This window comes from Mesoplodon bidens (assembly GCF_964165515.1).
Source record: "Mesoplodon bidens genome assembly, contig: HAP1_SCAFFOLD_129, whole genome shotgun sequence".
Taxonomy (NCBI): domain Eukaryota; kingdom Metazoa; phylum Chordata; class Mammalia; order Artiodactyla; family Ziphiidae; genus Mesoplodon; species Mesoplodon bidens.
Window position 1 is genome coordinate 369,933 of NW_027671294.1, and position 21,388 is coordinate 391,320.

At 35.6% G+C, this 21,388-nt stretch overlaps 1 pseudogene across 1 annotated transcript in view; it reads right to left on the bottom strand.

The window, feature by feature from the left end:
• Positions 1–21,388, bottom strand: part of LOC308611597 (ankyrin repeat domain-containing protein 26-like) — a 159,969-nt pseudogene that overhangs the window by 30,966 nt on the left and 107,615 nt on the right. Inside the window, exons 33-41 of the transcript in view lie at positions 12,966–13,048; positions 11,070–11,825; positions 10,708–10,962; positions 8,837–8,988; positions 6,880–6,913; positions 6,455–6,596; positions 2,960–3,173; positions 920–1,103; positions 173–310 (exon numbers count right to left, since the gene is read on the bottom strand). The product of the transcript in view is annotated as an ankyrin repeat domain-containing protein 26-like (transcript). The remainder of the gene's footprint in view (positions 1–172; positions 311–919; positions 1,104–2,959; positions 3,174–6,454; positions 6,597–6,879; positions 6,914–8,836; positions 8,989–10,707; positions 10,963–11,069; positions 11,826–12,965; positions 13,049–21,388) is intronic.

The following is a 21,388-nucleotide window of genomic DNA, read 5'->3' on the forward strand; positions in this document are numbered from 1 at the left end:
TTAAAAATATTAAATATCCAATGGACAAGAAACGTCAACCCCCTCCCCAAAATATACTTAAATAGGTTTTAAATATCCTCTACACTGTCTGTGATGTATAGTATTGGTTTTTAAAATATATACAGATACAGATACATACACACAAATATTTGAAAATGATTAAAGAAAATACCTCAGAATTCATTTCCTTATTAGTCATTTCTATCTCCTTTTGTTTGGCAAAGTGACTGGTCAGGATTCCATCTTGGAAAATTCTGGCATTCTGCTCTCGAGAAAGCTGCCTCTGAGCGTCATTTCGCTCTTCTACAACCTGGAGACACATTTCATGAGGTTTTTGGTCTCATACCATTAAAAAAAAATGTCAAAAGCTTAAGAGCAGAATTAAAAAAAAACTGTTAAAAGGAAGTAGCCTTTTAAAATAAACACAAGGATATTTATCCCACATGAATAACTTAAGATTTTAATTTAAATGACTGCTAAACTTATCACAGAGCAAAAATACAGGGAGATATAGTATTGTGAAAGAAAATCTTTTTACAAAGCATTTAACTAGTTCCATCGCAGTCTCAAGGCAATTTACCCTGTATTTTAACATAGAAAAGCCAAAATTAACACATGGATTGGAATTAAGAATATTACTTTCGAATGGACCAAAAATGCCAATCATTATGTTAATCATTAAGCTCAATTTACCTTCCATTCCTCCATTCAGAAAACATACACAGAGCATGTATTAGAAGCTAAGAATGGCAAGAAATTAATAATTTAAGCTATAAATGTCATAGTTCATATTTAGGATGAGATAACACTTTTTATTTGTTTTAAACCTAAATAATATATATTAAATCAAAGAGATATTACAAATAATACTGAGGAAATACTGTTGGAAATTTGAAATTTTCACCAAAGATTAACTTACCTGATTCAGATTATTTCTCACAGTCCTCAGTTCCATGTCTAGTGCTCTGAGAGTGAGTTCAAGTTGTTGTTTCATTTCAACTTCTTTACTGTATTGCTCTTCTTTTCTTCTTAACTGCTCCCTAATTTTTTCATATAACCTGTCAGCATTTCTTCTCTTCTTTTTTTCTTGTTTTAGGGTGAATCTGCAGTTAAATATGCTTACCTTAAAATGTGTTTTGTTAGAAAATAAAAAGGTCATTTTATGATCTGGCTCTTCACCCGCTGATTTAGTATCCTAATGAAATTTCTGTTCTCCAGTTTTTTTTTCCTTTCTAGGTCTCATATTTTTAATTCCTCACTTCAATCTCTTCATAAAGATATATATACTTGAAAGGTAGCAATGAAAAAACATTCTGCCACTTAAGTAAGTTTTAGTCAAGAGTAACTCTGGTGAATAGTGTAGGAAAGAAATTTTGAAATTATTCAGTGAAGTTAGGCCGAAAATTACCCTGTTTTCCACACTGTCATAATTACTCCTCCTTTAGGACAGATAATTTATTTACTAGTTAAAAAGAGAAGCTGTTGTTTAGAAACAAGTTTATAAGTTCACTAGAAATAAAATTTCAGCTTCATAAAATACTACAGGTACCCCTAAATGACTTACAGTGCCAGATAAAATCTGCAGATGCCTTTTACAGAACATATATCTTCAGACACTGTAATCCAAGACTAGGCTAGGGAGTCTAATATCTGTTGCCCCACACTTTTTATGTTTCTTCTTTTGTAACATTTTCAACTTGTTGATTATTATCTACTTAATAAATAATTTTAAATCCCGTAAGGCAGGATCCATATTAATTAATTAAATAGAGAGTATTTTGTGCTTTCAGCACAAACCTGTGAACTAATTTTATCTCTGTATGAAAGAGATATTGAATAAACTACTCAGTAATCACCTTCCATTTTTACCTTTTATTTCATCCATGCATATGTTAAGAATAAAACTACATAAATGTTTTTAAAAATTTTGTCTTCAGAAAAATGGCCATTTCATACTTCTGTGGGTGGGAGTGTAAAGAAATATAAACTTTCTGGAGAACAATTTAGAAACATGGATCAAAGACCTTTTTAAAAAGTTCTCATACTTTAACCAAATAACACAATATTAAAGAATTTATTCCAAATAAATAATCAGAAATGTAGAAATGAATTTATAGAAGAGACATTCCTTGTAGCATTAAATATAATACAGAAAAATGAAAAATAACTGAAATTCAATTTGCTAAACAAATAATGACCATAATTCAAAAAGACACAAGCACCCCAATGTTCATTGAAGCACTATTTACAATAGCCAGGTCATGGAAGCAATGTAAATGCCCATCAACAGACGAATGGCTAAAGAAGATGTGGCACATATATACAATGGAGTATTACTCAGCCATAAAAAGGAACGAAATTGGGTCACTTGTTGAGACGTGGTTGGATCTAGGGACTGTCATACAGAGTGAAGTAAGTCAGAAAGAGAAAAACAAATACGCATATTAACGCATATATGTGGAATCTAGAAAAATGGTACAGGTAAACTGGTTTGCAAGGCAGAAATAGAGACACAGATGTGGAGAACAAACGTATAGACACCAAGGGGGGAAAGCAGGGGGGTGGGATGAACTTGGAGCTTGGGATTGACATGTATACCCTAATATGTATAAAATGGATAACTAATAAGAACCTGCTGTATAAAAAAATAAAATTAAAAAAAAGATATTACAAAAAAAATGAGGCTTCATATGGAGGACTTCTGTATGGTCATGAAAATGATGATTTGTAAATATATACATTAAATTATTAGTAGAAGTATCCACTGTTAAGAACTTGCTGTATTATTTCCAAGAATTTCATACTCCACAATACTAATGAAGTTTTCTCCCCTGTAAAATCCCAGCAGGTAAGTTAGCAGGTATAAAACTTCCCGTAGTATTAAAGTAAATACACATCTGTAGTATTACAATAAATAAAAACAGTTCAAATATTTCTTGAAAACCAAGATGTTCAATACCTCAAGCTGCAGAGCTCTTGTTCCCACTCCACTTTTTGATGCTCTAACTGTGATTTCATTTCTTTTGTTTCTGATAGCTCCTTTGGTAACCCAGTAACCTTACTTTCCATTTTTTTATTTTTTTCTGTAAGTAGTTCAGAGTAATCTTTTTTAAGTTCTATTAATCTTTCATATGAAAGAACTGCATCCTGAATTTTCAATAAGCTAACAGAATCTGCATTAGGAAGAAAACAAAGATAGAAATGAAATATATGAGTAATTTTTATGTATAAAGCACTGTGCATTTTCACCTTCACTCATCCATACATTGAACAAATACATTTTTTTTTTTTTTTTTGGCCATGCCGCACAGCATGCGGGACCTTAATTCCCTGACCAGGAATTCAAGTGGCTAAATATACAATGCCCCAAAGAGGTGGAGGAAAGAAACAGAAAAAAAATATTTGAAGAAAAGAATGGCCAACAACTTTCTAAACTTAATGAAAACTACAATCCCACAGATCCAGGAGGATCTGGCAAGGAGAGAAGAAGTGGCAGTAAACTATTTTGTAATATTCTTATCCTATATATGATGTGGTACAATATTACTTGAAGGTGGACTGTGATAACCCTAAGTAAAATACCGTAAACCCTAAAGCAACCACTAAAATAGTGAAACAAAAGAGTTACAGTTAATAAACCAAAAAAACAAAAAAATAAAACTACATCATAAAAATTACTTGATTAATCTAAAAGATGGCAGAAAAAGAAAAGGGGAACAAAGAACAGATGGGATAAACAGAAATCAAACAGCATAATGACAGATTCATACCTACTGTATCAATAATCACATTAAGTGAAAATGGTCTGAAAACCTCAATTAAAAAGCAGATTGTCAGGGACTTCACTGGTGGCGCAGTGGTCAGGAACACACCTGTCAATGCAGGAGACACAGGTTTGAGCCCTGGTCCTCCCACACGTCATGGAGCAACTAAACCCATGTGCCACAACGACTGAGCCCACATGCCACAATTACTGAAGCCCATGGGCCTACAGCCTGTGCTCCACAGCAAGAGAAGCCACCGCAATGAGAAACCTGTGCACCACAATGAAGGGTAGCCTCCACTCCACGTAACAAGAGAAAGCCTGTGCGCAGCAATGAAGACCCAACACAGCCAAAAATAAACAAATAAATAAATTAATTAATTTTTAAGAAAAAGCAGATTGTCAGACTGGATCAAAAAGCAAGACCCAACTGTATGCCACCTATAAGAAATGCACTTTAAACATACAGACATAAATTTGTAATAAGGTTAGAAATAAGATATACCACACTAACATGTGACAAAACAAAGCTAAGCTAGACTGGCTATATTAATACCAAATAAAGTAGACTTCAGAGCAAAAAACATTATCAGCAATAAACAAGGTCATTTCATAATGATGAGTGTCAATTAATAAGAAGCATAACAACCCTAAATGTTTATGCGCCTAGTAACTTCAAAATATATGAAGCAAAACTTGAGAGAACTGCAAAGAAAAATAGACAAATCCACAATTACAATCTGAGATTTCAATACACCTCAATGAGTAAGTGATAGAAAGAGCAGGCAGAAAATCATCAAGGATACTGTAGACTTGAACATCACGATTCTTTTCCAGTAGCCATGGAACACTTACCAAAAGAAGACTATATTCTGGGTTATAAAATAAAGGAGTAAGTCAAAAGAATTTAAGTCATACAAAGTATGTTCTCTGACCACAAAGCAATCAAACTGGAAATGAAGAACAAAAATATTTCTGGAAAATACTCCAATATTCGAAAACTAAATAACACACATCTAAATAATCCTTGGATTAAAGAGGTAATGAAAAGAGGAATTACAAAGTATTTTGAACTGAATAAAAATGAAAACAATATATTACAATTTGTGGAATGCTGCTTACTTGCATGAAAATTTATAGCATTGAATGTGTATATTAGAAAAGAAGGTCTCAAATCAATGACCTTGGGTTCCAACATAAAAATCCAGAAAAAGAGTAAATTAGGGGACTTCCCTTATGGTTCGGTGGTTAAGGATCTGCCTTCCAATCCAGGGGACACGGGTTCGATCCCTGGTCGGGGGACTAAAACCCCACATGCCATGGGGCAACTAAGCCCCCCCACTGCAACGACTGAACACGCAAGCCACAACTAGAGAGCCAGCATGCTGCAACTACAGAGCCCACACACGCTGGAGCCCACACCCCATTTGGAGTGTCACAAATACTGAGCCCACATGCCACAACTAGAGAGAGAAGTCCATGCAGTGCAACAAAAGATCCCACGTGCTGCTACAAAGACCTAACGCAGCCAAAAATAAAATAAATAAATAAATATTTTTTTTAACAAAAGCAAAGTAAACCCAAAGCAAGCAGAAGAAAGGAAATAAAAAACATCAAAGAAAAAATCAATGAGAAAAAACAAAACAAAGAAAACAAAAAAGACATGGAAAATCAATGAGGGACTCCCTGGTGGCACAATGGTTAAGAATCCACCTGCCAATGCAAGGGACACGGGTTTGATCCCTGGTCCAGGAAGATGCCACATACCGCAGAGCAACTAAGCCTGTGTGCCAAAACTACTGAGCCTGCATTTTACCATCCGCAAGCCACAACTACTGAGTCCACGTGCCACAACTACTGAAGCCCATGTACCTAGAACCCATGCTCCACCACAAGAGAAGCCACAGCAATGAGAAGCCCGCACACTGAACGAAGAGTAGCCCCCGCTTGCCGCAACTAGAGAAAGCCTGAGCACAGCAATTGAGACCCAACACAGCCTAAAATAAATAAATAATTTTTTAAAAAACCCGTGAAACCAACTATGTTCAGAAGATGAATAAAAGTGATAAACCTCTAGCCAGGCTGATAATGAAAAAAAAAAGAAAGAGAGAGAAGGCACAAATTACCAATTTCACAGAAATGAGTAATGAGAAATTACTACAGATTCTATAGATATTAAAAGACTGACAGAGTAATATTATGAACATTATGTAAATAAATTTGACAACTCAGATGAAGTGGGTAAATTCCTTGAAAGAGGGAAAATACCAAAGCTCAATCAAGAAGAACAAATAGGGCTTCCCTGGTGGCGCAAGGGTTGAGAGTCCACCTGCCGATGCAGGGGACACGGGTTCGTGCCCGGGTCCAGGAAGATCCCACATGCCATGGAGTGGCTGGGCCCATGAGCCATGGCCACTGAACCTGTGCATCGGAGCCTCTGCTCCGCAATGGGAGAGGCCACAGCACTGAGAGGCCTGCATAATGCAAAAAAAAAAAAAAAAAAAAAAAAAAAGAAAGAACAAATAAACTAAATAGCCCTATATCTAAAAAAGAAACTAAAGTCCTACTTAAAGACCTTCCCACAAAGAAAATTCCAGGCCCAAATGGCTACACTGGTGAATTCTACAAAATATTACAACAGTATACACAAAAATATACATATAAATATAAATATTTATACCATGATCCTACCTTTACACTCCATGCCAAGTTCTTCTATTAGCAACATGAAATTCTTATAATTAGAGTAAAGCATCTGGCAATCCTCAAAAGCTGTTTCAGATGACTGAGTTAAGTCATCAAGGTCATCCATAGAATTAATTTGCTCTTTGACCTACAAATAAAAAATACTATTTCACAATGTCCCCAAAATACTTATAAAATATACTGAATGTACAGAGGTGATAAATATCTCTTTATTAAAGCAAAAACACAGATACTTCTTAAAAGAACAGATTTTTATCAAAGGGATAATTTTATCAACAGTGTCTCTAAATTATTTTTTCAAAGTAAATATTTCTACAACAAAGGAAGATTTTCTATTTTTCCACTATACCTTTCACAAAGTAATTTTTTACTATAGGATAATATTTTTTATAATTAGTTTTTTACTCTACCTTGTTCTTTTCATTAGATGTTTCCTTTGTAGCCCTGAAAAAACAAACGATTCTTTTCAGGCAAATATTAAATACTTAAAATACAAAGAATACCTAAACCTATTGTTTTTTACATAAAAACTTTGCATTGGTAATTAATTTTCTATAAAAGAGATTAAAAAATAAATAGAAAGAATAACATTCAAGGACAAAGAAAATACACCATAATAATATTAACAAAGCATTAAATTAGATTAAGCTGACAATCAAAGGAAAAACATAATGTTACTTGCATTATTTGAAAGGAAGAAATATACAAGGGTTTTTACTTTTTTACTTTTAAACACCCACATGTTGGGGTCATGTCAGCATCAGGGCTGAAAAATAGGTACCTCATAGTATCCCTCCACCACCAGCAACAATTTGGCATCTATCCACAGACAAAAGTGGCTTTGTGGCAGTTGCAGGATCCAGCACCATAAACCAAGGGACCTGGGAAGAGTCCTGCCCACCCAAGTGGTAACAGACATACAGACCACAGCCCAGCTGTGGACCCTGCATGGCCCATGAACTGGCTCCAGCCACTCTTAGCAACGTCCAGGGAACCCCTGGAAAACACTGTCTTAGACAATCACCCACAGACGAGAGAGCCTTTGTGGAAATCCAGGTTTCCAGCAGAGAAGTGCCAGCATACCACTGGAACAAAAAAATGCAAGTTGGGATACATTGGAGAGGGCAGTTATTAAAGACTGGAAGAGGTGACTGCTACTTCAAATTCAAAGACAGCAATGCAAAACTTCAGGTAACATAAAAAAAATCAAGAAAACATGACACTACCAAAAGATCACAATAATTTTCCACTAGCAAATCCCAAAGACATGGAGATCTGCAATCTACCTGATAGAGAATTCAAAATAGTAGTTTTAAGGAAACTCAGTGAGCGACAAGAAAACACAGAAAGACAACCCAATAAAATCAGGAAAGTAATACACAAACAAGATGAGGCGTTTAACAAAGAGATAGAAATAATAAAAAATAACCAAATGGAAGTTTTGGAGCTGAAGAATACAATGAATGAAAGGAAAAATGCAATAAAGAGCACTGACAGCAGAATGGATCAAACAGAAGAAAGAATCTGTGAGTTAAGAGACAGGAGCTTTGAAATTATCCAATCAGAGGAGAATAAAGAAAAAAAGAATGAAAAAGTGGGAAGAAAGCCTACATAAATTACCAGATACCATCAAAGGAAATAATTCATAAATCATTGCAGTTCCAGAAAGAGAAGATAGGGAGAAGGTGGCAGAAGCTTATTTAAAGAAAAAATGGTTGAGAACTTCCTAAACCTGGCGAGAGATTTGGATATCCAAGTTCCTAACGCTCATAGGTCACAAGCAAACTCAACTTAAAGAAATCCTCGCCAGGAGACATTATAACAAAACTGTCAAAAATCAAAGACAAAGAGAGAGTCTTAAAAGCAGCAAAAGTAAAGAGGCTTGTAAATTATAAGGGAACCCCCATAAGTCTAGCAATGGATTTCAAGAGAGTAGGACGACATATTCAAAGTGCTAAAAGAAAAAAACTGCCAACCAAGAATACTCTATCCAGAAAAGTTGTCTTTCAGAAATGAAGGAGAGATAAAGGCTTTCCCAAACAAAGCAAAGCTGAGGGAGGTCATCACCACTAGACCTGCCTCACAAGAAATGCTGAAAGGACGCTAATTAGTAACATAAAATATATTTAAATATACAACACACTGGTAAAGGTAAGTATACAGTCAAATCCAGAATACTCTAATACTGTAATACGGTGGTGTGTTAACCAATTAACTCTAGTATTAAGGCTAAAGGACAAGAGTATTAGAAATAACTATAACCCTAGAAAAATATAAAATTTGTTAATCATGAACATTAGCTCAAATGAGAACTTGTTTTATAGGAAAATAACAATTATCTATTGTTAAATACTGACATAGGCTTACCTATCAGAATCTTCATTCTCCATGGTAGGAAACTGTTGGTTACTAGTTTTTCTGCTCTTTCTCTGTTGAATTAATCCACTATCATCAGCATCATATATGTTTTCTGATACTTCCATTTCACTACTTTTGTGCTTCTTCTTTGCTTCTTCAACCTTTAATGAAAGTTTGACACTACATATAATTGTTATTACTTTATTCATTATACAGACCTTTTCATTGTCATTAATTACTTGACTCAGAGTTTGCCCCGGCTTTAAGCAATAAAAATAGTTTTGTGCTTACTTTAATTTTTTAAATTACAAGTCATTGAAATTTGTGTAAAGTCTGCTTCTTTCTGTTTGAGGAAAAGAAATAAAAATTTAAAAATTTCAACAAGGGCTTTCTTAATGTGGTGCAGCTATTCACATCCACTCTTCCCTGTCTGATGGCAGAGACAGAGAAATAAAGAGACAAAGACACAAAATTTGTCCTCTTTGGCCTTTACCACCTGGATTTTGCATTAAACAGCCAAATTTAGAGGATGGGACACCTTGGTGCTTCAGTAACAAAAAGGAAACATCCTTCTTTCTGCACTGAAGCTATTCTTCCCCCACTGCCTTTTACAATTCTTTTTTCATTTGGATCCTGGGAATATCAAAAAAGCGACGGTGTTCACTAAAATATATGAACCAAAGTTTACCAAAAAACAGGAGTAGAGTGAAATTGATGAATTGTTAGTTAGTGTGGAATTCTGGAAATTGAGTAATGCCTCCCAATTTCACATTCAATAACCATGAAATTTTATAGCTAAAGGGTATGGAAGCAATTATCTACTTTAGCCCCACTATTTACCAATAATGGGAATAAAACCAAGAAAGGTTCAATGATTTGTCCAAAGCCCCTAAAGTGGCATTTCCTATCATTTCATGGCACCAAAAGAGATGATACAATTCTGTAACCCTGAATCTGATAAATTACCAAATGAATTCATCAGATTAATCAGATAAGTTAAAAGTGTGACTTTGGCAAAGTAATTTAATGCCTCAGTTGGGGGTAGGGCTCATCTCTTTTTCTTTTAAAGGAGAATATCTACAGATTTTTGTCTACTTTAAAACTCAGTCAATGCACCTCTTACACAAAAGAGCAAACAAACAAATTAAAAAATCTATTACTGGAAGGAAAAAAAAACCCTCATTGCACATCAAAACTCAGTTTTCTCCTTTGGAGATAAATACTGAATTTGTTTGGCTGAGGGTTTATACTACCTAAATGATAAAATCATACATGTCAAAACTTACCACATTTTATTAAACAACACAATGTAAAGGTCTGACTCAACAGAAACATCTGAGAGTGGTGATTAAAGAATCTGTGGGAGTACATGTATTTGTTATTAAAAATATCTTGAAGTGGCCATGTTGGAATTCTAAGTGCCAAGCGATTGAGTAAAGCAGAGAAGATTGCATATACTAAAGCACAATAAACAGATTAGTTTAGCAGGAATACGTGTTTATGTCCCTTCTTTCAGTCACTGCTTCCTTCCCATACCATAGAGTGTAATTTATATTTAAAACCCAATAGATTAAAAAAAAAAACCCAAACCCTAGCTTATTATATTTCTTAAGCAATTTTCTTTGTGGAAATTCTGGCTCAGAAGGTCACATGGTATGTAGCTAAATTAGTTTCCCAGTTCATATGAAAGACTGACAGAGAGAGACTTAGGTTGATTAAGGAACAAAAGCCATGAAAATAGTTTCCTATTATTTAGATGGCAGAAATAATCTTTTTCTACACAATTACCTATTTAGCTGACCCCATTTTATTACTAAGTGGAAAATCAGAATGGATCAGATCATTGATAAAGAGAAAGAACAAAGTAGCAGCAAATGAACCTCTATCTCTTTTTGAAGTTGAATTTTCTCTTTTTCCAAAGCCAGGAACTCTACTTGTAACATGCCTATCTCATTCTTAAGCCTTTGCATATCTTGCTGTAATTCTTCATTTAGATACACTTTGGATCTTCTGTTACTATTCAGTGGAGAAGAACTCCCATTTTCTAATTCAGGTTGCATGCTTTTATAGTTATTAGCACTGCAATTATCTGCAAGCAATGGCTTCTGGAACCAGTCTTGTATTGGTTGGGTTTTCTTATAAGTATTTGTAACAGCAGAAATATCACGACTTTTTATTTGAATCATGTGCTTCATTTCATTGGAGCGGGCAAGCCATAAATCAAAAAGTCTTTTGGGATTACAAGACTGAGGTATACATCCGAGTCTAAATTCCAATTAGTGGTATTTTGGTTCATATTTTGTAACATTTGCATATCAAACTCTTGGTCTTCTTGCATTTCAAATGTAACTACTGAGTCCCTTACTTTTTTATTTTCTGTATCATTATAAAAACTCTCCTCATTTTTGTTAAAAGCATGTTCAGTGTCTGGTTTATCACTTTCATAGTCTAATTTATTTTCATTTATATAAAGCTGTGAAGATGACGGACAAGAATGTCCCCAAGACCCAGAGGTTAAATAAGATGGAAAAACATTTTCAAGCCTGGGTTCTTTTTGTTCAGGAAATGCTTGGAATGCTAGAGAGACAAACACTCCAAATGCAACTTTTGCCTGACAGTCAGGTATACTATTTGTCAAATTAGAAGGTATTTCCTTTATGTTTGCTCCTTCTTTAGGGTTATCATGTAGTGGCTCTTCCTCAGGACAAACAGTAATTTTGTATTTTTCAAAAGTTCCACCAAACTTCCACTTTAACTTATTTGTGATGCGTTTGAAGTTATTTTTCCACCATAATTTGCCTCGTTTGATCCACATTTCCTCATGCTTTTGTACACAAGGAAGTCCTGAACATACAGATATGTCCTCTCTATCACATTCCTTATTCATTTCTGGTTCTTGAGGCATTTTTTGCAGATGCAAAAGCGGAAGATCAATTGGCTTGATTTGATTTTCAGATGTCTTTTCTGTCAGGGTACATGTTTGTAAAATAACTTTATCCTTAAGTAATCAAGTACAGGCAAAGAAAAATTAGAAAATAATTAAACTTTAACCATTAAACTTCTTAATCTATGTTTAGCTACTCACAAATCACTGGATTACAACTAAGAAGTGAAAAATAACTTGCCTTAGCCTGAAACAGGAGAAAAACATGAACTCACAAACCCAAGTTTGTCACTGTTTGTTTGAACTAAATAATTCATATATGTTAAATCTACCAAAAATGAATTAGGAGATGATTTTTAATGTTACAAAGGCTTCCTTACTTAAAAATATTTCACCTCACCGTACCTTAAAAAGTCCCTATGTGCACGTAAGGATTTTTTTTTAAGGACTAGTAACTGGAGAATAGACAAACCTTAAATTACTAGGAGCCAAAATCAATTAATACCAATCAGAAAGAGGAACAAATTCCTAAATTTTAATGTAAATTATATACTATGATAGTATTATACATTGATGTAATACCTGCTTTCATTCAGTTATATTATATTCTAATATCCACTAATGAAAGTGGATAAAACATTGTTTAATATTATTTATTGGTTTCCTACCCTGAAATGAAATAAATTAGAAAGTTATTGTTTGTACCCTAACAACAAAGGTCCAATTCTGGAAGGTCTGCTTCCTTAATAGGCAATTGGGTTGATTGTATGACCCCTTCTCTCCCTGAGTGTAGATCTTTAGGTCGATTACATAGAGGTCACAAGACAGAATAAATCTTTAATCTTGGCATTAGTGACTGGCAATTTGAAACTGCAAATTTTGAAGAGCTGGGAATGATTTCTCCTTCCATGAATCTAACTCACGGACCATCACTGATATACTGTTCATAATTTCAACTGCTTAATCATGCGATTCAGTATTTGATTATCACCTTCTTTATCATATAAGGAAGAAGCAAACAATATTCTGGAAATTTTTTTTGCCTCAATTCCAAGGACAAAGTTTAACTATAAATTATAATAGATTCTGACAATATTTTAAGCTTTGTAATTAAAGCACTATAAAAACTAACTATTAAATTATTATCTATCTATTCTAAGAGGTTAATTTTGAAAGGTAATTTCACTTGAACTCTGTTGTTAAAACACAGAAAACAATATTGAGCCAGAAATTTACATTTACATTTTTACATACCTGTGAGTGATTATTTTCACTTCCATCAAGCCTTTCTTGTGCTTCCTCCGATGTTATTTCTAAGTCTAGTTCTGCTGACAAACCTATATGTTTAGTTAAAATTAACTACTTAGAACAGTTAGATAAAAGACATAATCTTTATAAAAATAGATTTAAAAAATTTTATCAAATGACAATTTAAATTAAGCTTAATCTTTAGCTGAATATTTACTTCTTTAAGAAATACTTCTAATTACCTAAAACTCCAACAAACCATCTGGGAAATACCAGATGTCACCAGGTTAGAGGCACACAAACATCTCAAAGATTCATTTACAATTTCATCCACCAAACATCAATGAACAGAACAATCAGAAACCAAACAAAGGGTTTCCCTGGTGGCGCAGTGGTTGAGAGTCCGCCTGCCGATGAAGGGGACACGGGTTCGTGCCCCGGTCCAGGAAGATCCCACATGCCGCGGAGCAGCTGGGCCCGTGAGCCCTGGCCGCTAGGCCTGTGCGTCTGGAGCCTGTGCTCCGCAGTGGGAGAGGCCACAACAGTGAGAGGCCCGCTTACCGCAAAACAAACAAACAAACAAACAAAATTTAAAAATACAGGACAAACATAGAAAGTCACAATATACTCTGTTCTCTACTTCATAATAGTACCTATTTAACAATACACCAAGCTTCAACTGCAACGTTATTCATGGTTTCCAAAATTACTGTTACTTTTCATGCTTTTGTCAGTTCCTTAATCTGAAATGTTTTCCTCTACTCTTCTGACAAAGTTCTTTTCATCTTTTAAGACTCAGCCTGCTTTGTGAAGTCCTGCTTGATTACAGCTCTCTTTCCCCAAATAGGTATCTCTTTCCTAGCAGCTACCTTACTACTTTATAGATTTTTCTAGTGTATCTTCATCCCCTGAACTGTAAATTATTTCTTCACATCTATCCTCTTTGCTTCTAGACTGTAGAGGACAATCTCTTGAAATCATCTTTGTATAAACAGTCTTTATTTTACTCAATAATTATTTATTGAGTTCCTGCTCAGTACTAAACATGGACTTTAAAGAAGAATGTAGATAAAAGGTGTCAGGGATGGCTTTTCTAGAGATAATGCCTGAGCTGAGACTTACACAGTGAGGTCAGTCAGATTCAAGGGAATAGAGGGCAGGAAAGGGAGAGAGCATGGAAAGCTGTAGCAAGACAGGCAGAGAAGCATACATAAAACGGTGAATATTTGTCTAAAATACAGGGATAGATGAGAGAGCATCACCAGCAGTTCAGAATTCCAGAGCAAAGGACAGACAGAAAGGGCTAGAGAGGGAGAGTCAGGTAGAAGTTAGATTATGAAAGCCTCGTGTCATTCTAAGATGGCTGGACATTAATATGCTTTAAAGAGTGGTTCACGATCACTGGTGCATTTGACATAGATCACTCTAAATGCTGCAGGAGGGATGAATTTGAAGGCCATACAAATAAATAGAGGGAGAAGAATTTGATGGCATTATAATGCAAAAAAAAAAAAAAAAAGATGATGCAGGCTTACACTGAGGGACTGTTTCCAGAAATATTTAGGATATAAAATTACCAGGACCCAGCATAGAATAAATCGTTATTAAATAAATAAATGCATGAATCCTGGGCCCCTCAAGAACTAGACTCTGCTTATTACTTTATAAAAGGTATCAACTGAGAAGAGAAATGATCTGCATGAACTGTTTTAAGTTGCTTGTATTTAGTTTCCAGTTTTCCTGTTTCACATCTTCCTGTGTTGAGGGGGCTCGTGTAGGTGTTTCGTTTGAATTTGTGTTTCTTGGACCTACCAAGCTCATGGAGAAATGAGAGCAAACAAGTCACTTGTATAGATAAAAAAAACTTTGAGTTTATAGCTTGTAGTCACTACTCTAGGAGATAACTGAGAATCTTTTGTAAATGTAACATTAATTCCACAGGTAAGGAAAGACAAGAAGATAAAACTATAGGACTGGAAAAAGAAAACAGTGTATGGTTTATTACTATAGCCCTGATCATATGACTGATTAAGGGCCCTAAATTAATTGGTATTTATATAGAACATATATTAGATGTGGTTAATCAAGAGACTGGGCATCCTAGTAGAATTAGAATTGATTTTCCTTACACTATCTTTAAATGATCAGCACTCCTTAAAACCAATATCCCTTGTGAACTATTAATTCATTAAAAATAATAAGTTGATATACTATGTGGACACAGCTAAGAAGGAGGGACTATGTAGCAATCCCCAATGACTCCCATTACTGCTGGGAAAGCCAATTCTAAAATATATAAACTCATACAAAATACAAGAAATAGTTTAGTATTTGGTTTTGGAGGTGCTTTTTTCGTTACATTGAATATAGTTTTAACTAATATAGTTTTAACTAATATAGTTTTAACTAATGAATTCAGAGCTAAACAAAAATAAAGCTAAGAAACTACATTTTGAGAAGGGAATCTTGAGATGTCTACCTAGGTTTCCCAACTAGTCCCAAAGTTCTAAATATAATCTTGCTACCCACTCTCAGGTGTATGCTAAATACTAGCCTAACGAACCTATTCTCTCTCCTAATTCCCTTTGTTATTTATTATGTTGCTTTGGTCAGAGGAAGAATGCAAACGTCTTGCTAAAAGACGTTTGGCTGCAGGTTGAATAAAAGGAGTAAACACAAAGCAGATTTTGCCACAAAATGATTTTGGAAACATCAGGATTATGGTGAAGCCATGCCGAGGTGGCCTACGGTTGAGCGCTCTGTGCTTATTTATTACATTGTTTGCTTTCTCTGTTTTCTGGCAGTTGTGACTCACACAGGTCACGAGTGTGTAATCCCCTAACAGAAACAACACTCTGATATTAATCTTTTCTTTATCTGTTAAGGTCATCTGTCCAAATTCTGTGGATGCTGACTGATTTTTGGTCATTGATGGTGACACAAATGGATATTTATCATCAACTTTCAAATGCCCAGCTCTTTGACAAGTCTCATTATTGAGTGACAAACTAGCAGAATCCCACTCTGAAAAATCCGAAAACAAAGTTTCCGTTTATTAGAATGTGAATACTAATACAAATTTGACTAACCTGAACAAATTCTTTCTTCAGAGAAGCAGTCCCATGTCCTCCTCTCCCCCCAAACACACTATTCCTTCATGGCTTATTGTATCTTACACGTCATTGCCATTCATATAGATACGTTAAGTATTGCCTCTCATTTTTTCTAATTTTTAATTTTCTAGTGTTACTTACTTTGATTCACTCATCAATCTCTATTACATATTCTGTATACCTTAAGAGCTTTATTAATAATTACGTTTCTTCAACATATAATTTTTTTCATTAACAAAATTATGTCTAACCATTTATTTTATGTTTAAATATGCATGACAGTATTGTGTGTTCCAGAGACATGGGTTTTAAGAAATCTTTTAATGAATGGTACTACTTTAATACAATGAGATGGTCTTTCTTCAATGTACCAATATCTTCAGAACTCATTTTTTAAGGCTTGGATAAATATCATAAATTTACAAAAGAAATGATAGCCTTGAGTGACTAATTGTTTCCTGGTAAAAATAGGATAAGTCTAGGTCCACACTAGATCCAAAGAGCATACAGTGCCATGACACAGGAAATGAATACATAACAAAATTATTTTCCTTTTTTTTAACGAAAGTAAAATTGTCAGATTTCAATTTCTTAAGACAAATAAGAGCTGTACCAAGATGGTGGAGTAGAAGGATATGCTCTCAGTCCCTCTTGTGAGAACACCAGAATCACTACTAGGTGCTGGACAATCATCGACAGGAAGACACTGGAACTCACCAAAAAAGATACCCAACATCCGAAGACAAAGGAGAAGCCACAATGAGACAGTAGGAGGGGCGCAGTCACAGCAAAATCAAATACCATAACAGGTGGGTGGGTGACTCATAGACTGGAGAACACTTATACCACAGAAGTCCACCCACTGGAGTGAAGGTTCTGAGCCCCACATCAGGCTTCCCAACCTGGGGGTCTGGCAATGGGAAGAGAAATTCCTAGGGAATCAGACTTTGAAGCCTAGTGGGATTTGACTGCAGGACTTTGACAGGACTGGGGGAAAAACCGACTCCACGCTTGGAGGGCACACACAAACTACTGTGCGCAGTGGGACCCAGAAGAAGGAGCAGTGACCCCACGGGAGACTGAACCAGACCTCCCTGCTAGTGTTGGAGGGTCTCCTGCAGAGGCGGGGGTTGGCTGTGGCTCATCGTGGGGACAAGAACACGGGCAGCAGAAGTTCTGGGAAGTAGTCCTTGGCGTGAGCCCTCCCAGAGTCTGCCATCAGCCCTACCAAAGAGCCCAGGTAGGCTCCACTGTTGGGTTGCCTCAGGCTAAACAAACAACAGGGAGGGAACGCAGGCCCACCCATTAGCAGTCAAGTGGATTGAAGTTTTACTGAGCTCTGCCCACCAGAGCAACACCCAGCTCTGCCCACCACCATTCCCTCCCATCAGGAAACCTGCACAAGCCTCACAGATAGCCTCATCCACGAGAGGGCAGACAGGAGAAACAAGAACTACAATCCTGCAGCCTGTGGAACAAAAACCACATTCACAGACAGATAGACAAGATGAAAAGGCAGAGGGCTATGTACCAGATGAAGGAACAAGACAAAACCACAGAAAAACAACTAAATGAAGTGGAGATAGGAAACCTTCCAGAAAAAGAATTCAGAATAATGATAGTGAAGATGATCCAGGACCTCGGAAAAACAATGGAGGCAAAGATCGAGAAGATGCAAGAAATGTTTAACAAAGACCTAGAAGAGTTAAAGAACAAACAAACAGAGATGAACAATACAGTAATTGGAATGAAAACTACACTAGAAGGAATCAATAGCAGAATAACTGAGGCAGAAGAACACATAAGTGACCTGGAAGACAGGTTGGCGGAATTCACTGAGCAGAAGAGAATAAAGAAAAAAGAATGAAAAGAAATGAAGACAGCCTAAGAGACATCTGAGACAACATTAAACGCAACAACATTCGCATTATAGGGGTCCCAAAAGGAGAAGAGAGAAAGAAAGGACCAGAGAAAATATTTGTAGAGATTATAGTCGAAAACTTCCCTAACATGGGAAAGGAAATAGCCACTCAAGTCCAGGACGTGCAGCGAGTCCCATACAGGATAAACCCAAAGAGAAACATGCCGAGACACACAGTAATCAAATTGGCAAAAATTAAACACAAAGAAACATTACTGAAAGCAGCAAGGGAAAAATGACAAATAACATACAAGGGAACTCCCATAAGGTTAACAGCTGATTTCTCAGCAGAAACTCTACAAGCCAGAAGGGAGTGGCATGATGCACTTAAAGTGAGAAAAGGGAAGAACCTACAACCAAGATTACTCTACCTGGCAAGGATCTCATTCAGACTCCACGGAGAAATCAAAAGCTTTACAGACAAGCAAAAGCTAAGAGAATTCAGCACCACCAAACCAGCTCTACAACAAATGCTAAAGGAACTTCTCAAAGTGGGAAACACAAGGGAAGAAAAGGACCTACAAAAACAAACCCAAAAGAATTAAGAAAATGGTCATAGGAACATACATATTGATAATTACCTTAAACGTGAATGGATTAAATGCTCCAACCAAAAGACACAGGCTTGCTGAATGGATACGAACACAAGACCCATATATATGCTGTCTACAAGAGCCCCACTTCAGACCTACAGACACATACTGACTGAAAGTGAGGGGATGGAAAAAGATATTCCATGCAAATGGAAATCAAAAGAAAGCTGGAGTAGCAATACTTATATCAGATAAAATAGTCTTTAAAATAAAGGATGTTACAAAAGACAAGGAAGGACACTATATAATGATCAAGGGATCAATCCAAGAAGAATATATAACAATTATAAATATATATGCACCCAACATAGGACCACCTCAATATATAAGGCAACGGCTAACAGCTGTAAAAGAGGAAATCAACAGTAACACAATAATAGTGGGGGACTTTAACACCTCACTTGCACCAATGGACAGATCATCCAAAATGTAAATAAATAAGGAAACAGAAGCTTGAAATGACGCAATAGGCCAGATAGATTTAATTGATATTCATAGGACATTCCATCCAAAAACAGCAGATTACACTTTCTTCTCAAGTGCGCACAGAACATTCTCCAGGATAAATCACATCTTGGGTCACAAACCAAGCCTCAGTAAATTTAAGAAAATTGAAATCATATCAAGCATCTTTTCTGACCACAACACTATGAGATTAGAAATGAATTACAGTGGAAAAACATAAAATACACAAACACATGGAGGCTAAACAGTAAATTACTAAATAACCAAGAGATCACTGAAGAAATCCAAGAGGAAATCAAAAAAATACCTAGAGACAAATGACAATGAAAACACAACAATCCAAAACCTATGGGATGCAGCAAAAGCAGTCTTAAGAGGGAAGTTTATAGCTATACAAGCCTACCTCAAGAAACAAGAAAAATCTCAAATAAATAATCTAACTTTATACCTAAAGGAACTAGAGAAAGAAGAACAAACAAAACCCAAAGTTAGCAGAAGGAAAGAAAACATAAAGATCAGAGCAGAAATAAATGAAATAGACACAAAGAAAACAATAGCAAAGATCAATAAAACTAAAAGCTGGTTCTTTGAGAAGATAAACAAAATTGATAAACCATTAGCCAGACTCATCAAGAAAAAGAGGGAGAGGACTCAAATCAATAAAATTAGAAATGAAAAAGGAGAAGTTACAACAGACACCGCAGAAAGACAAAGCATCTTAAGAGACTACTACAAGCAACTCTATGCCAATAAAATGGACAACCTGGAAGAAATGGACAAATTCTTAGAAAGGTATAACCTTCCAAGACTGAACCAGGAGAAACAGAAAATATGAACAGACCAATCACAAGTAATGAAATTGAAGCTGTGATTAAAAATCTTCCAACAAACAAAAGTCCAGGAGCGGACGGCTTCACAGGTGAATTTTATCAAACATTTAGAGGAGAGCTAACACCCATCCTTCTCAAACTCTTCCAAAGAATTGCAGAGGAAGGAGCACTCCCAAACTCATTTTACGAGGCGGCCACCATCACCCTGATACCAAAACCAGACAAAGATACGGCAAAAAAAGAAAATTACAGACCAATATCACTGATGAATATAGATGCAAAAATCCTCAACAAAATACTAGCAAACAGAATCCAACAATGCATTAAAAGGATCATACACCATGATCAACTGGGATTTATCCCAGGGATGCAAGGATTCTTCAATATACACAAATCAATCAATGTGATACACCATATTAACAAATTGAAGAATAAAAACCATATGATCATCTCAATAGATGCAGAAAAAGCTTTCAACAAAATTCAACACCAATTTATGATAAAAACTCTCCAGAAAGTGGGCATAGAGGGAACGTACCTCAACATAATAAAGGTCATATATTACAAACCCACAGCAAACATCATTCTCAATGGTGAAAAACTGAAAGCATTTCCTCTAAGATCAGGAACAAGACACGAATGTCCACTCTCACCACTATTATTCAACATAGTTTTGGAAGTCCTAGCCTCAGCAATCAGAGAAGAAAAAGAAATAAAAGGAATATAAATTGCAAAAGAAGAAGTAAAACTGTCACTGTTTGCAGATGACATGATACCATACATAGAGAATCCTAAAGATGCCACCAGAAAACTACTAGAGCTAATCAAAGAATTTGGTAAAGGTGCAGGATACAAAATTAATGCACCGAAATCTCTTGCATTCCTATACACTAATGATGAAAAATATGAAAGAGAAATTAAGGAAACACTCTCATTTACCACTGCAACAAAAAGAATAAAATACCTAGGAATAAACCTACCTAGGGAGACAAAAGATCTGTATGCAGAAAAGTATAAGACACTGATGAAAGAAATTAAAGATGATACCAACAGATGGAGAGATACACCATGTTCTTGGATTGGAAGAATCAATATTGTGAAAATGACTATACTTACCCAAAGCAATCTACAGATTCAATGCAATCCCTATCAAATTACCAATGGCATTTTTTACGGAACTAGAACAAAAAGTCGTAAAATTTGTATGGAGACAAAAAAGACCCCGAATACCCAAAGCAGTCTTGAGGGAAAAAAACGCAGCTGGAGGAATCAGACTCCCTGACGTCAGGCTATATTACAAAGCCACAGTAATCAAGACAATATGGTACTGGCACAAAAACAGAAACATAGATCAATGGAACAAGATAGAAAGCCCAGAGGTAAACCCACACACCTACGGTCAACTAATCTATGACAAAGGAGGCAAGGATATACAATGGAGAAAAGACAGTCTCTTCAATAAGTGGTGCTGGGAAAACTGGACAGATACATGGAAAGAATGATATTA